Below are 15,964 nucleotides of genomic sequence, written 5' to 3' on the forward strand. Positions count from 1 at the left end.
GAGGAGCAAATGTCAGCAGATGATTCGATAAAAGAGTTCATCAATACAAACCCCTTTCCAAAAGACTCAACACGAAAAATCAACAAGAAAAATATGAAAAAGAAGTGCTCACTGACTGATACCCCTGTGAAAGAACTCATTACTGCTGACATAAAAGCTGTATCTGCCAAGAAAGCCCTAGTCTTGCAAGAAAAATTGACTAAAAAGCAAAAGGCATGTTTCTCATAACAAGACTGTATATAGCAGCTCTTCAAACTAATATATGGAAATTGAAGACGAGCCCCCTACCAGCACGTTTCAATTTGATACTGAGAAAGTCAGTGCTGATGATTACATTCCGATTGAGCTGATGAGCAAGAAAGGGAATATATTCACTATGTTATCATTATCAAAATCGTAGCAACGGAAGAACTTAAGGTCCACTTTCTGAAGAGAACTGGAGTAACAGGATTTGTGTAACAGACTTGGAGTAACGGACGACCAGTGTCTGAAAGACAAAAGTTGAAATGAAACTGCTAACAGTGGACGAGACGCTAGTGTCTTAAAGACAGTAGTTGAAGTGAAACTGCCACCACTGATAATTGCAGGCTGAACGTCAAGGTCAGTGGTGTGGCTTAGTGTTGTTGTTGATCAGTCTATTTATAATTTGAAGTTAATACTCTTTAGTGACACTACAGCTGATCCTGTAGTTTTTTTTTTAAACTTTTTTTTTAAAACCTGTTGTTTTTACTGACCATATTTATTTATAATTTTGTAGCTGAAAAACAAGTTTTAATGTTTCCCAGGCCACTTTTCTGTTTGTTTTGTCAGGTGGTGGAACCTAAGCCACAGACGGGTGAACCAGTACCGGGGTGGCCCAGGTTTGGCACTTTTGGCCACTTGGATAGAGAGGCATTTAGCTAGAACAGTGGTGGGGTGTTTCAGTCTTCTTCATGGATGGTATTGAATGAGATACTTTTTCTTCGGCATACTCAGCAACTTCTTATTGCTCGAATCAACTCCTGGAGATAATCAAAACCTGCCAATCGTTAGCCAGTCTCCCCTACCTATGGAAGAAAAAATTTGATCAGATTGGATTCAGGAATAACGACCATTTTTTCTATTTAGTTTAACAGTAAAGGTGAGACATGAAAACACTTGAAAAACAGCTTCAAGGCCTTCGAAAATGATGGGAAATCGAAACAAAAAGTGTCAACAAAATAACTCAAACCGAAAATCCTTAACCAGAGGCTTACAATCCCTCATCCTGAAAATTTTTCGTCCCCTCCGCCAAATATGCAAATAAAGACTTCTAACGTTTGAAACCATTGTTTAAATACGACTTACAAAAATCATGAATGCACACTCCTTGCTCTGAAGTTGAACGTGTTTAACACTAGCACTATGTTAGTATTGATCCTGGATATTATCAAATTTGTTTATTTGGTTCTTTCACTTGGCGATTTCTGTGCAAAATATGTTTGTTACTATAGTGCCTTCCGATTTTTTTCATTTTTGTTGCAGGGGTAGCTGCAGCCTAGTAAAGAGCAAACTCTGGTGCTTTGTAACTAATTTGAATAACTAATTTTCAACAAGATTGTTTAAATGTCGCACATCCCTATTAGAATCCTTTCTTTGCAGCAGGAAATTATCTAACTCCTTTAAACTTTGTTTTTTCCCTCTATTTCCAAAGCAAAGATTGTAATTTCTGTTCTTTTACTTGTGGGCATTCCTAGACTAAGGACTACATCGTTCTAAAATCTCAGCTCTATCAGAGAAGAAGCAATTTCGTCTCCGAAGAGGAGGCCTGATGATCTTTGAATACGAAGAAAAATTTTCCCCGACTGGGTTGAAATTTTTCCTGTAGTAAGAGATATCAACCCTCCCATCTCCAACCAAAAAAGTTTCGGAGAATTCAGGAAAAATGACGAAAGAATTCTGACTGTGTACTGTGGTTTTTCCCGATATTTCCTCTCAATAATTTAGTTTTAGATATTTGTAGATTACAGGCTATATCGTATTAAAATTTCAGCCATATGACCCTTCCTGATATCCATGCCACCAATCCACCTTTTTTCCTCTATTCATGCCACCAATCCCCCCTTTTTCCTCCCATACTTTTAAAAGTCCACATTGTTTGAAGTCAAACTATTCAAAAATATGATATTTGATTTGCCATTCAAAGCTCTTTCTAAATATAATAGTCATCGTCGTGACAAATTTCATTTAGAGCCTTTAACGGACTCTGAAACAGTATTTCTGTTGTCCTCTAGAGAGGAATACTGTCTCTTATCCAACTGGAGTTCCAATACGATATAGTCACTCGTCTAGAAATACCAGAAAAAAAAAAGCAAATCGAAGAATATAATTTTTTCTTGGGAAAGGGGTTATATGAGAAAAACAATGGTAAACGAAGGTGAAACTTAGTTAGATTTTAGTTAGATTTTGCATTGATTACCTCTTATTAGAGGCTACGCTAATTAAACTACTGCGTAATTGGAGTTCCTTTTTTTGCTTTGAAGGAAAATTTTTTTCACGGTCAGATCGAAATTTTAGTACAATGTAGTCTTAGTCTAAAATCACCCTAAAGGACAAAAAGAATCTGGAAAAATTTCTTGGGAGATACAAGCCAAAAACCAAGATTTTTGAGATTCGTAATATTCTGTCACCACGAAAAAGTTTTTAAATGAACTTACGAAGGTTGCATTATTTTGTTTGGAAAGTGCGGTGACTAGCGAATAAATCTAAGATTTGAAATAGTTATTGGCGTTTTAAAATATCGAAAAGTAGTGTTATGTTTATGAACTTATCAGGAATGTGCTCAAAGCCTAATTCTAAGATTTTTTTTTCTTCTGAACTTGATTAGCATTGTGACTTTGTTAATAACAAATGAAAACATATCAAAATATATTTTGAACATGCATTGAAAAGACATGTCATTTTGAGTAAAGCATAAATGACACTTTAGCCTTTTGAAGGCTTTAAGAGTCTCACTCTTATTTTTGGTAATATGCTTTGTTAAGTTGGTTCAGGCACTTCCTTTAACGTTAGCGGTAAGTTTTATGAAAAGCTTTCTTTTTAGTTTTGGAACTGGGAAGTCTCTTATGGAAATCGGAGTGTACGTACAGGAACTGAAAAGTTTTTTTTCTTTTTGCTAGTTTTCATGATTGCGCTTACTCCTGAAATAAATTGTGCTTTCTCTGAAACTTTTACATACGTTCTTTACTAAGTGGGTGAACCTAGTGCTGTAAAAAAAAAAAAAAAAAAAAAAAAAAAATAATTAAAGTAGAATATGTCAGAAATGACTGAATTTTGGTCTGCCCCCGCGAATAGTTTACGGTGATAGTGTAACCATGATAAAATTTCAGGAAGTAGGACATAGAATCAATTTTCTGTGCCCTATTGTAACAAAACTGACGGTGATCTTTATATATCATAATTAAGTTTGACAAAGGAGCCAAAATTCATTAAAAAAGACGTTTAGGTGTTTTTGATGAGCTTAGAGAGCAAAGTATAAACTTAAAGGAACAAAATTCATGTTTCTCAGCATATGCAACATATAGGCTATAGAACTAAGGGAAATAAACTAGCTCATGACATTTTCCTGTGTTTTTAAAACTTTGAAAATGTTTTGGAGAAAATGAAAGTCGAATCTCAGTGGCTCCTGCTGATATTTTACCGACCATGATATCCATATTTTTCTTTGTGTACAACTGAAATTCTCTTAAAACGTAAGCAAAACTAAAAAAAAAAAAATTTTCGTAGCTAAATTTTTTTCTTCCATACTAACTTGAGATATTTATTCAATTGTAAACTCATTAGTCTAACCTTAGAAATGCAGTTTATTGTTATTAAAAAAAAGTATGAAATATTTAATAGAAATCTTTTCTTAGGTTAGAATTCCTAGGTTTCATATTTCCTATTCAAACACAATAACTTCAGATTTGTCTACAGAATGGAAATCTACATTTCCTGTCAAATTAAGTGAATTCTAAAAATCAGAAAATACTTAATTTTTCTACTGTAAAAGATGTCCTGAAATGCTCTATGTTTCCTCTCTGCAAAAACTATTTTATTAGAATATCCTTTCTGTAAGGCGTTAGTTTCTAGAATTCTACGAATATAGGGATGTGTCACGAGCAGGTTTACTTGAAATAGTTCTATAGATACATATTGCTCGTGTTACGGATCATTGATTTTGTTAGTTTTGAGTTTCAATTTTGTTTTTTACTTCCATCAGAAAAAAATTGTCTCTTTTCAAATTATTTGTATTAGAAACATAAAACAAGAATTTATGATTATTTCAAACGAATTAAAACTATTTTTCTTTAAACGCAGTTTTTCCACGATCCAAATAAGCAAAGACCAAATTTAAGCTTCAAACAAGTGAATATGAGCTTATATAAGATTTTAAAATGGAAAGAAAAAAAAAGTTTTTTATGGATCTAACACTGGGCGAGCTGAAGTTATAACAATAAAGTCATATTCAAATGTAACTGGGATTACCACTGCATAAGTTTGATATCTTATAAAAGCTATTTTTTCCTTATTTTAAGTTTTTAATTCGTCCTTTACTCTTTGTGGAAAAACCTTCTTTTATATAATTAGTAACAATAATTAGGTGAAGACAATCCATCCGCGGTATTAGAGGACAAGTTACATGCAAGGATGTCCTTCAAAGTAAAATCTCGAGAATACTTCTCTCCAAAGTTCTATTGTTTGATGTAGGCTCTGGCATATGTTTTCAGAAAAATGTGAGACAGCCTTTATTGAAAGTTGTTACAATAATAGGAATTGTTTTGTTTGCTTTTACATTTGTTTTTGTGAAGTATAGTGAATTTTTTTGTGGGCCAGTCTCCACGTAATGTAAATTTTGAATTTTTGAATTGTTGCAACAATGTTCAGTTTTGTCATTTATTGCTCTGACAGATCACTAGTTCTTGGATTTATTGACCATTTTTCTTAAGAGTTTTATGCAAATGGATCAAGCCAGAAATACTCGGGTAGTGATGTGAAAGCATTTGAATACACTGATAAGCTCGTAAGAGCCTTGAGCCTTTTTTTTGTCATGCAGACAATGATTGAGAAGGATTGTTTAAAAAAAGAATTGAACTTTAGGCCTAATTTCAAAAAGCCCGGTAAGGACTTCACAGCGAAATAGCCACCTTACTTCTGTATGAAACCACGACGTAAAATCAACACTTTCTATCTCCGGACACAAATATTTAACACATCTTGAGCTTGAGGATTTTGATTGTATGAATATGATCACTTTTATAGCTACATCAGGCACAACTTTAAATCACCAAGAAAGTTTTTAGAGCATAGATTTTGTTCATGGATGTAGCAGTGATTCCATTTCATATTAGAAAATAAGCTAGCGGTATGATGACGAAGACCATAGTAATTGTTAAAGTAAAAACCAATCAATGCCATTGTCTTTGAAGTAACTATGAATATCATTTATATCCTCATATCCGTTGCGTTCTGTCAATATGTAACAAATTAGAAAATTTTAGTGACATCTTTATTTTCGTCAGCATGAATAATAAAGATTTACTATCTTTATTTCTGCTAATAATTGTCTGCTCAACATTCTCTGACATATCTTGAATTCTCTGAGATATTGGGGTGTTCGAAAGAGGAATTCTGTTCATTTTCTTTATTAAAGGAAAAAATAAGCTTTTGCAACTGAAAGTAAGGAGCAACATTTAAACTCAAAACGAACAGAAATTATTCCGTATTTGAAGGGGTCGCCCCTAGTAGTATGGCGTACATACGTCCAGACTTTCCACCCTTATTAGGCCTCTAGAGATTGCCTATATTTGGGTCATTGACCTACTTACATTACCATTCTACAGAGGACACATCTCTTTTGCATACTTTCATGAGAATCTCATTTGCATATAACCATGGAACCCTAGCAATCCACCGTAAAACTGGTTCGAAATAGGAACATAATTTCTATGTTCAGGTCATATCAACTACATAAAATCATTTATTTATGAATATTCGGTTCCTCCTCTTCTCGCTCCTTATCAGTCGTTTTACTTTTTTTCAATCATACGGAATTGGCAATTAGCGCCATGATGCCAAATTTCAATATAATCTTCCTTTGTTATTTATGATATATTCCCGTCCTTTCTTTAGCTGAACATTAAAAAAAAACAAAAAACAGAACAACTGAAACATCGTTAAAAATTAATAAAAAATGGAAAATAATTTAAATGAAAGACCAATCGTAATAAAACACTAAATTTGAACTTGGAATTTTTTGGTATATTATATTAATGTCAAATTGGAATTACCATGCCCTAGTATCCAATCATTGAGATAAGAACATAGACAATGAGTTTTCAGAATTGGGGAATAAAGTATTTAAGTACGAAAAAAAGAGGAGAATTATAGTAGGACACAATCTGGAATCGTGTCCTGTTATTGTGCTTACTATTTGAACAGGAATGTTCAAAAAATTGATTCTTACGCTATATTACCAGTGTTTCCACTTCAAAATTTTTCAAATATCTAAAAGGCTGGTGGAAAATCCCTAGAAATCCTTATTTTTAATACCAAAATTGCTAAAATTTCCCCATTTTCTGACTTCTTTCCAAGTTACTAGTAAAGCCATATTATGCTGACTTTTAATAGCGTTTGTTAAAGACCACTTATTTTGCAACTCAAGACCTTTTATGCGTACCAAAATATCTTCTTTGGATGTTTAAACAATGCTTTGTATTTATCGACTAGTTAAGTTCGGTTTTAATTTATAGATTCCGTGCCAGATTTCAGATTCTGGACCATATGAATATATTTTATTTATTTTTTTTTCTTTGCATTTATTTTTTTCCTTCTCTATCACTATTTTTGCAACACTCTCGTTTTATTTGAATTGGTAAGAAGGATTGGCATGAATAATATCCAACTGGACTCCCCCCCCCAGATGGTCAAATCGTGAAAACTACTATTTCTAATTTAATCTGGTCTGGTCCCTGATACGCCTGCCAAATTTCATCGTCCTAGCTTACCTGGAAGTGCCTAAAGTAGCAAAACCGGGACAGACAGACCGACAGAATTTGCAATTGCTATATGTCACTTGGTTAATACCAAGTGCCATAAAAATCATGAAGACCAAAAGCACAAAAATCGGCAAAAACCAATCCAAATGATGAATTTCTACCTTTGGAAATTCTTATCTGAAGCTATTTTGCCACTTTTTTGTATTTTAGCCTTCATAATATTTCTTAAAAACAGCTTTTTAATTGAAATGGCTATGTAAGTAGGTCAATGACCTAAATATAGGCAATCTTTAGAGGTCAAATAAGGGTGTAAAGTCTGGCTGTATTTTAGGCCATACTACTGCCCCTCCCCTCAATACCTTGCTCTTTCCGCAAATTTTTTAGCCGTTTTAAAAAAACTTCCTTTACTAATTAAAAGGTCTTTTTGTTATAGGATTCCTTCGTCAAACATTGGTACAAACAGTCAAACTTTAACGTAAAGATCAGTCGGAATGAGGAGGGGGACAGCCCCTATATATACGGAATAATCCTTTATTTTTATTTTTAGTGTTGTTCCTTACTTTCAATTGAAGAATTTGTTTTTTCATTTTATTTATGATCGCTTTTCAAGTAATACCGTAAATATGGCTCACCCTCCACGAAAAAAGCCCTGTCCTACGGGAAACTCCTCTGAAGAAGTTCTTCCCACTTAAAATAACCCCACCCCTTTGAAATTCTTTCCGGAAACTTCCGTCCTCGCTGAAAATCTCCCTCCCCTAGTAAAATTTCTTGGAGAAGATTCAGCCTGAAAAATTTTCCTTAGCATAATTTCATTTGAAAAAGACTTAAGTTCTAATTGTCCGATTTGAACGTTATGATTAGATTAGTTAGATTAGATTAGTTATTTGTCTAATGATTAGAATTATCCGTATTATTCCAATTATCCGGTCCACCAATTCTAATGGAAAAAACCACGACGATACCAGTCTCTTAAAAATAAGCTGAAACCTCGTTAGGTTTTTTTCCAATCATGCCAGGGTAAGTATCTTCCCACTGATTAAATTTGTTATAGTGACAATTTGAACATAGGAAACCTCTAGTGTGAGAGTCACAAACATTTTCAAGACAGAAATTACACTCTTTAATTTGCAAGCGTATCCTCTCTGCAGTTTGCGTGGATTGCATAATCTGCACTTTCGTCATAGTCATGAACAATTGTACGATTCTCACAGGATGACCAGTTTCTCAATTTATACAAACATAGTGGACATATGTATAACATTTTTCACTGCTAACTGTCTTACTTCCAAAACAACTTACTTGCGATCGATAAAATGAATGTATGTCTTACTTGTAGAGGAAGAATAATCGAGTGACATCACCAACTGGTTTGGTCAGGATTTCTGGACTCACTTAGATCGGGTCTAGATAGTGTTCAAATGCAAAATTTTAAACGAGAACGAATAGTGAAATGTAGTACAATAATAGCGTATTTTATGAAATGTAGGTGAACGAAGTGATATATTTAAATACGTAGGCTGCCTCTTAGACAAGGCCTAAGACATTTTCCAAAGATGGAAAATCCCTTTTCATTATATCATCAAGCATTCTTTAGAGAATATTTTCCTTTGAACTGATAATGCTTGAAAATGATGATTTGGAATCAAACACTTTTACAGTCACTAGATTCAGCATAATTTTGTTGGCTCTAAAATCCATCCATTTTAATCCTGACACTCTCACTGTGGATTATAGAATAACACAGCTAAAGAATAAAGGTTCTATCTACCTTCTTATCGCTAGTAAAATATCCAACAAGAAATTTTGTTTCAAAATGGAATAGTAACAAACTTATTCCTTTTTATCTATTGATTCAGGTCATTGTCTTTAATATGTTTAACCAATGCATTTAATCCATCTTGCAGTCTTTGTATATGCATTATATTCACTTGTACCGCAAAACACAACTGTTCTTCCAAATTGAATTTACTCAATAATATCGCATATCTTGCTAACATCTCGTCCCATTCAAGGGTTAGCCGACTATCTCTTGTAATTCCTACTGCTTCATTAGGTACTCTAGGTTTCATTTCACTGCTGCTAACGCCTTCAATTTTCACTTGGGTAAAAACATTTTTGCTAACAATATGCTAAGAACAATAACCACAATGTTGACGCACTGAACTCTTTTTCAGCACTGTTGTAACTGTACCGTAAGTTCTATCAAAATAAGTGTAATTGACCTTCAAAACCTGTTTTCACTGGATTATAAAGGTCCCTTTGTAACCAAAATAAGTTACGCGAGACTACATCAACTTCATAAGTAAACATTGGACTAAGATTAATTTTTACAGCCGGGGGTTCCTCACTTGACTAGCGGGTCCTGATTGTTTTTCCTAACTTGCCCTCGTAGGTTTTTGAACAATTGCGTAACAGTCAAATAAGAAAAACAGTTGCATAAGTAAACAATTACGTAAAAAGCAACTCCCATAGTATTACTTAACAGACAGGTGTTTCTTGAACAAAACAATTGCATAGGTAAATAATATAAGCAATACCAGCGTCTTGAGGTACCGGCAATTCCTATAGTATACCCCTATGGTCGTTGTTAAACGTATTATAGCGTCACTACTGACGAAAAATACAAAATTTCACATTTTTAACAGAGGAGATTAAAACTTGTATTGTATGGTTCTCTGATAAGCTGATTCTGATGGTTTGAATTTCATTATGATTCTTTGTCTTTTAGGGGGTGTTCTCCCCTTTTTCTAAAATTAGGCAAATTATTCTCAGGCTTCTAGCCTTTTATGGGTAACACCAAACTTAATGAATCTTATATATTTGGAATGAGCATAATAAGTTTATTCTTTTGATGTATTTACTGATATTAAAATTTCGTTTTTCAGAGTTTCGGTTACTATTGAGCCGCGTCGCTCGCTCCTTACTTACAGTTCGCTACCACGGACTGTCTGATCTTCTTCTTCTTCAATCATACAACAAAACATATTTTGAAGAATCAAATTTTCGGCAGCTGAGTGATTTTTGCCTCATTCGGAAATATGATAATTGACAATAATGCAAAACTTCAGAACGTCATTAATTTCGAGTTTGTGTCCCAAAATCCAAAAATCAATAACGCGGCTACCCTTTCTCGTTAGGGTTTATAAGTTGATGGAATCTGACAACTCCAATGGCGCTGCTGCTGATAAGCACGGCTAATGCAGGGGACGATGGGAAACTGCTACACTTGGAGAGCATAGGGATATTAGCATTTTACCAAGAATTTATACATTATCATCCAGAAAATATCTTTTCCTTGGCCTTGCGGTGGTTTAAGCGACTTATATAAACGCTCACATTATCAGTTAAAGTTGTTTTAACTAGATATTTCTATTGTTTTTTTCATAGCTTGGCTAAAATCAAATAACACCTACATCTATAACAAATCTCTCAAATCTTCTTGAAACTGGATACAGAAAGAGAGAAAACTAAGGTGTGAGGGAACATGGTTTTGAGGTTATTTTTTTCTGTGTTTGTGAGCAATTTAGATTCGACTTTTGGCTTTAAATGGTCGTTGCCATTTCCATTTGGTCTCCTGTGACCCCTCTCAGGAGATAACGCTGTTTTTCCTACCTCGTGGGTACTACAATATTGTCAGTCATCTGCGCGTTTATAACATTTATATACACTGCATTAAATCCTGAATCCACGGAGCAAAATTATCAAAATGCTTTATTTGGTAACAATATGCTGGTTAACGCAAATAAATCGAGCATCAATCTTAATGCAAATATTTAACCTCTAATAACTCCATTTCTAGGTTACAAAACAAGATGTAATGGATCAGATGGACAGTAAGCCGTTCCTTATTAGCTTTGGGTTTGGTGTTCTGAAAGGAAAAGTACTCTTACTAAAAGGTAACTTCAGTCTAAACCTAGTTGCTCTAGCTACAACTCTATAACAATAGTTTTTTATACTTCATCATTTTTCTCTTTTTCTCATTTTTTTTCTCTTTTTTATGGCACTTGGTATTTACGAAGTGACATATAGCAATCGCAATTTCTGTCGGTCCCGGTTTTGCTAGTTTGGGCACTTCCAGATAAGCTGGGACAATGAAATTTGGCAGGCGTATCAGGGATCAGACCAATTAAATTCGAAATAGTCTTTTCCCGATTTGACCATCTGGGATGGGGAATGGGGGGACGGTTAATTCGGAAAAACTAGAAAAATGTGGTATTTTTAACTTACAAACCGGTGATCGGATCTTATTGAAATTTGATATTTAGAAGGATATCGTGCGTCAGAGCCCTTTTTTTTTTAGTCCCGACTGGATCCGGCGACATTGGGGGGAGTTGGAGGGGGAAACCTGAAATCTTGGAAATCGCTTAGAGTGTAGAGATCGGGATGAAACTTCGGAAAAATAAGCGCAAGTCCTAGGTACATGATTGACGTAACCGGAACGGATCCGCTCACTTTGGGGGGGGGGATAATTCGGGAAAATTAGAGAAAATTGAGGTATTTTTAGCTCACGAACGGGTGATTGGATCTTAATGAAATTTAATATTTAGAACATTAGAGGGATCTCTTAATTTAAATACCGACCGGATCCGGTTTCATTGGGGGACTGGAAATCTTGGCAAACGCTTAGAGTGGAGAGATCGGGATGAAAGTTGGTGGTAAAAATAAGAACGAGTTATAAATATACAAACCGGACCGGATCTGCTCTCGTTGGGGGAGGGGGGATATAATTTGGTAATTCGGAAAAATAAAAAAAAATGAGGCATTTTTAACTTACGAACTGGTGATTGGATCTTAATGAAATTTGATATTTAGAAGGATCTCGTGTCACAGAGCTTTTAAATCCTGGCCAGATCCGGTGACATTGGGGGAAGTTGGAGGAAGAAACCAGAAATCTTAGAAAACACTTAGAGTGGAGAGATCGTGAAGATACTTCGTGAAAATAATAAGCACACGTCCTAGATACGTGATTGATATAACCAGACCGGATTTGCTATCTTTGAAGGAGTCGGGGGGTGGGGGTGGTTATTTCGGAAAAATTAGAAAAATCAAGTAATTTGGAAAAAATAGAAAAAATGAAGTATTCTTAACTTATGAACGGGTGATCAGATCTTAATGAAATTTAACATTGAGAAGGACCTCGTGTCTCAGAGCTGTTTTTTCAAATCCCGACTTGATCTGGTGACATTGGGAGGAGGAGCCATTCTCTTTGGGGGATCTGGAATGGGGGGGGGGGGTGGGTAATTCGGAAAAATTTGAAAAATGAGGTATTTTTTACTTACGAACGGGTGATTGGATCTTAATGAAATTTCATATTTAGAAGGACCTCATGTCTCAGAGCTCTTTTTTTGAATCTTGACCGGATCCGGTGACATTGGGGGGATTTGGAGGGGGAAACCGAAAATCTTGGAAAACGCTTAGAGTGTAGAGATCGGGATGATACTTGGTGGGAAGAATAAGCACTCGTCCAAGATATGCTACTGACATAACCGAATTGGAGCTGCTCTCCTTGGGGGATTTGGAGGGGGGGGTAATGTGGAAAAATTAGAAAATTAGGTATTTTAAACTTACGAGTGGGTGATCAGATCTTAGTGAAATTTCATATTTACAAAGACATCATGTCTCAGAGCTCTTGTGTTAAATCCGGACTGGATCCGGTGACATTGGGGGGAGTTGAAGGGGAAACTGGAAATCTTGATAAACTTTTAGAGTTGAGAGATCGGGATGAAACTTGATGGGAAGAATAAGCACAAGTTCTTGATACGTGATTGACACAACCAGACCGGATTTGCTATCTTTTATGGAAGTTGAGGGGATTTATAGTACTTTGTGCGAGTTCGAGAATAAGTACAAGCTTAGATACGTGATTGACATAAGTGAACCAGAGGGATTTTTAGTGCATTAGCGAGTTCGGTGCTTCTTGACGTGCTGGGATGATGAAATTGATAACTCTAGTGCCGAGTCTAATATTAGGTTCCCACCTCGTCACTAGTACCATATGAGCTCTTGGCTCTTGTTTTTGTAAGGAACGGTGATTTGATGATTTTGGTATTGGACTAACTATAGTTTCATGCGTTAATGTTAGATAGCATTGACAATGAAAGATGTATTTTTCATCAGGACTTTTTAGGAATATAAATCTGCTATGGAAATTTTCTGTCAATGAGAGTAGAAGCAACTCCCTACTGCTAACTAGAAAGGCAGCTCTAATCACTGAGCGATGTTGGCCTACTGTTTTTTTTTTCATAGAAATTATATTTTCAATGTAGCTTTACTGTTCACAATAGTAAATGAAAAAAAATCTAGTTCTCCTAAAATGTATTTAGTTTATTATGGCGCATATCCGTTTCCATCCATTTCCAACGTAAGAAAGTTATGGAAATACAGTTAGTTTATTCAGTAAAAGAGAGGGGAAGAACATTTTCTCAGCTGAAATATTCAATAAAGTAGAAACATATTGTATAACTATAGAATCGTATTTATTTGTGTAGGTCTAAGTTTCAACCTCACTCTTGTAAGTGTTTTCTTTTTTATCTTTTTTAATCCATAGTTTATATTTGGACATGGATAATCTTGATGAGACGTTGGTGTAATGTGGTGAAAAAGGCTCCTTCCCTACATCTCTTTCTCTTTCCCCCTTCTCTCCGTTTCTATTTGTTTGTGTTCCTCTGCCTCTCTCTTAATTGTCTTCTCTAATTGGCTATTCTTAAATATTTTCAATAATGTTTTTTTTTCAGATTTTGGTTTAAATCCGAGTGATATATGTGCAGATCCCTGGGTACTTGGGCATACTGAATTAAATTTAACAGAAAGAATAAATATTCTGAAAAAGTCTGGAGTTCAAAAAATAAAACCATGGCAACTAAGATGCTCTGTCAAGAATTTAAGAAGGTAATTTATAACGTTTTTTTCTTCTAATTTGGAATCATTAATATAGTAATAACAAATCCTGATCAGAAAATCTCAATGTGGGTGTTGGATTTCTCATTTATGAGTATTTGAAGAATTAGGTATGACAGCACCTCTGTGTATCGTTTTATTTGAACAGTAGTTCAATAAAGATACGATAGAAAAGGGGTAAGTCATGAACAAATAGCAATTGACATTTTTGTTTTGTTTTTTATGCCATTTAATAGAGAAAAACACGCTTATTAATATATTCAAAATAGGCAACACTGCTTCTAGGTGAAATGGGTCAAATTCACCCTTAAAGGGTAGAGGAGGGGACAAAAGGCTAAAAGTTCATTATGCGATATTGTATAGAAAAAAATGTCTTCCATGGGGTTATTGGGGTCGTATATTAAGGAAGTGAATGTAAAAATGGTCCATTACCATTATAACAGGTATATTTTTGGAAACTCCTCTCTAGTGTTGAAATTCGGGTGGTTATTTAAAAAAAATGACATATCCCATTTTAGTGAGTAACGTGTCCTTTCTAGGGTTTTCTTGGTCGTAAATAATGAAAAAGGGAAAGAAAGGACATAGGACATAGAATTTTCAAAAGCTGACACCTATGCTATCGAGTGGCAAAAGCAAAATACGGAAATTGTAATAATTAAAAATAAAATCGTTAGTACTGGGGTTGGTAACTGGTAAGGGATGTTGTGGCCATATTTGTTAATTCCGCCCTCAAAGTGCGAGGGGGCAGCGGCAAAAAAAAAAATCATGAAAATTTGTTACAAGAAATAACTTTTATTACTATCGGCGTCGTAAAAAAAAGGAACAAAGGAACGTTAAAATACTAACAGATAAATTTAACATGTGCCAGTAGCTTGATGTTCTATCAGTATCAATTGAACTCAGTAATTAGTCCTTCAACTGCGAAAGAGCAACTAGGACTCTACCTTCCCATTTTGAACAGTGGAGCTCTTCTTCCCACACTTCAGTAGAACGGTGGAAGCAGCTTTCCAAGGACATTCAACCAGTTCTTGGCTTTTATCGAAACGCCGAAACCATAGCCAATAGCAGTTTTTAATAGATATAATGGAGGGCCTGAAACAAAAGACCAGACGTAAAGCAGACTTGGGAAATTTAACTGAAAAGAGGTGCTTATTACCCAAGGACGAATTAATAATAAGGTGAGGTTCATCCGTATGCTCGGTGAAGCTTATGTGAAAGGGTGATCGACATTGTTCACGGATAAGGCGACGTGGATGTGAAGATTGTTAAAACTACTGTTGAGAAGTCTAGTACTCTTCCTATTGTGCTAGTTGGTGATGAAAATGACTTATTCATTCTTTTATTGTTTCATGTCAATAGCGATTCCAACAAGATATATTGTTCGCCAGAAGCAAAGCACGGTGGTAACAATTGTCGCGTGAGACATACACAAGATTAAAAGTAGCTTGGGAATAGAGCTCTGCAATTCCATACTATCCTGCCATGCATTACTTGACTGCAACACCACTTCCCATACACATGGTTCTGAAAAATGAATGGCTAAAGGCATTTTTAAGGAAAATGAGGCCTAAGAGTGATGAAGACCTGAACTCGGCTCGCTATTGTATCTTCCAAAAGAAGGTATCAACATCCGCAAAATTGATGCATCTTCAAGATTTGCCACCCGCACGTGCACTGGGAAGTCCCACTCGCTGTTTGTCTATCATCAGATCCAAAATTGAGTGAAAATAGCAATCTCAACCCTCTTCGATGGGGATGTAGGTACAAAGAAACAGTATTGGTTCTGACGATGACTAATTTGTCTTCGGCTCCATTGCAGTTTCTAAAAGTTCAAAAAGTGCAAGTCTGTTCAAAAAACTTGCTGCTGATAGAGAAAGTCAGAAAAGAAAGCGTGCCGAGGAACTACCTGAGCAACGCGAAAGAAGACTTGCTGCTAAAAGAGAAAGTGAAAAAAGAAGGCGTGCCGAGGAATCAAAAGAACAGCAAGGAAACAGGCTTGAGGCTGATAGAGAAAGAAAGAACAGAAAGCGTGCCGAGGAATCAGAGCAACCTGAAAGTTATCGCCTGGCATT

General features: G+C 35.3%; 1 protein-coding gene across 1 annotated transcript in view; it reads left to right on the forward strand.

Moving 5' to 3' along the window:
- The window catches only part of LOC136031263 (uncharacterized), a 437,122-nt gene extending 423,248 nt beyond the window's left edge, over nt 1-13,874 (forward strand). The window contains exons 6-7 of the transcript XR_010618474.1: nt 10,795-10,891; nt 13,730-13,874. The gene's annotated coding sequence lies outside the window, so the exon portion shown is untranslated. The remainder of the gene's footprint in view (nt 1-10,794; nt 10,892-13,729) is intronic.
- The last annotated feature ends 2,090 nt before the right edge of the window (nt 13,875-15,964 follow it).

This window comes from Artemia franciscana, chromosome 9 (assembly GCF_032884065.1).
Source record: "Artemia franciscana chromosome 9, ASM3288406v1, whole genome shotgun sequence".
Classification (NCBI taxonomy): domain Eukaryota; kingdom Metazoa; phylum Arthropoda; class Branchiopoda; order Anostraca; family Artemiidae; genus Artemia; species Artemia franciscana.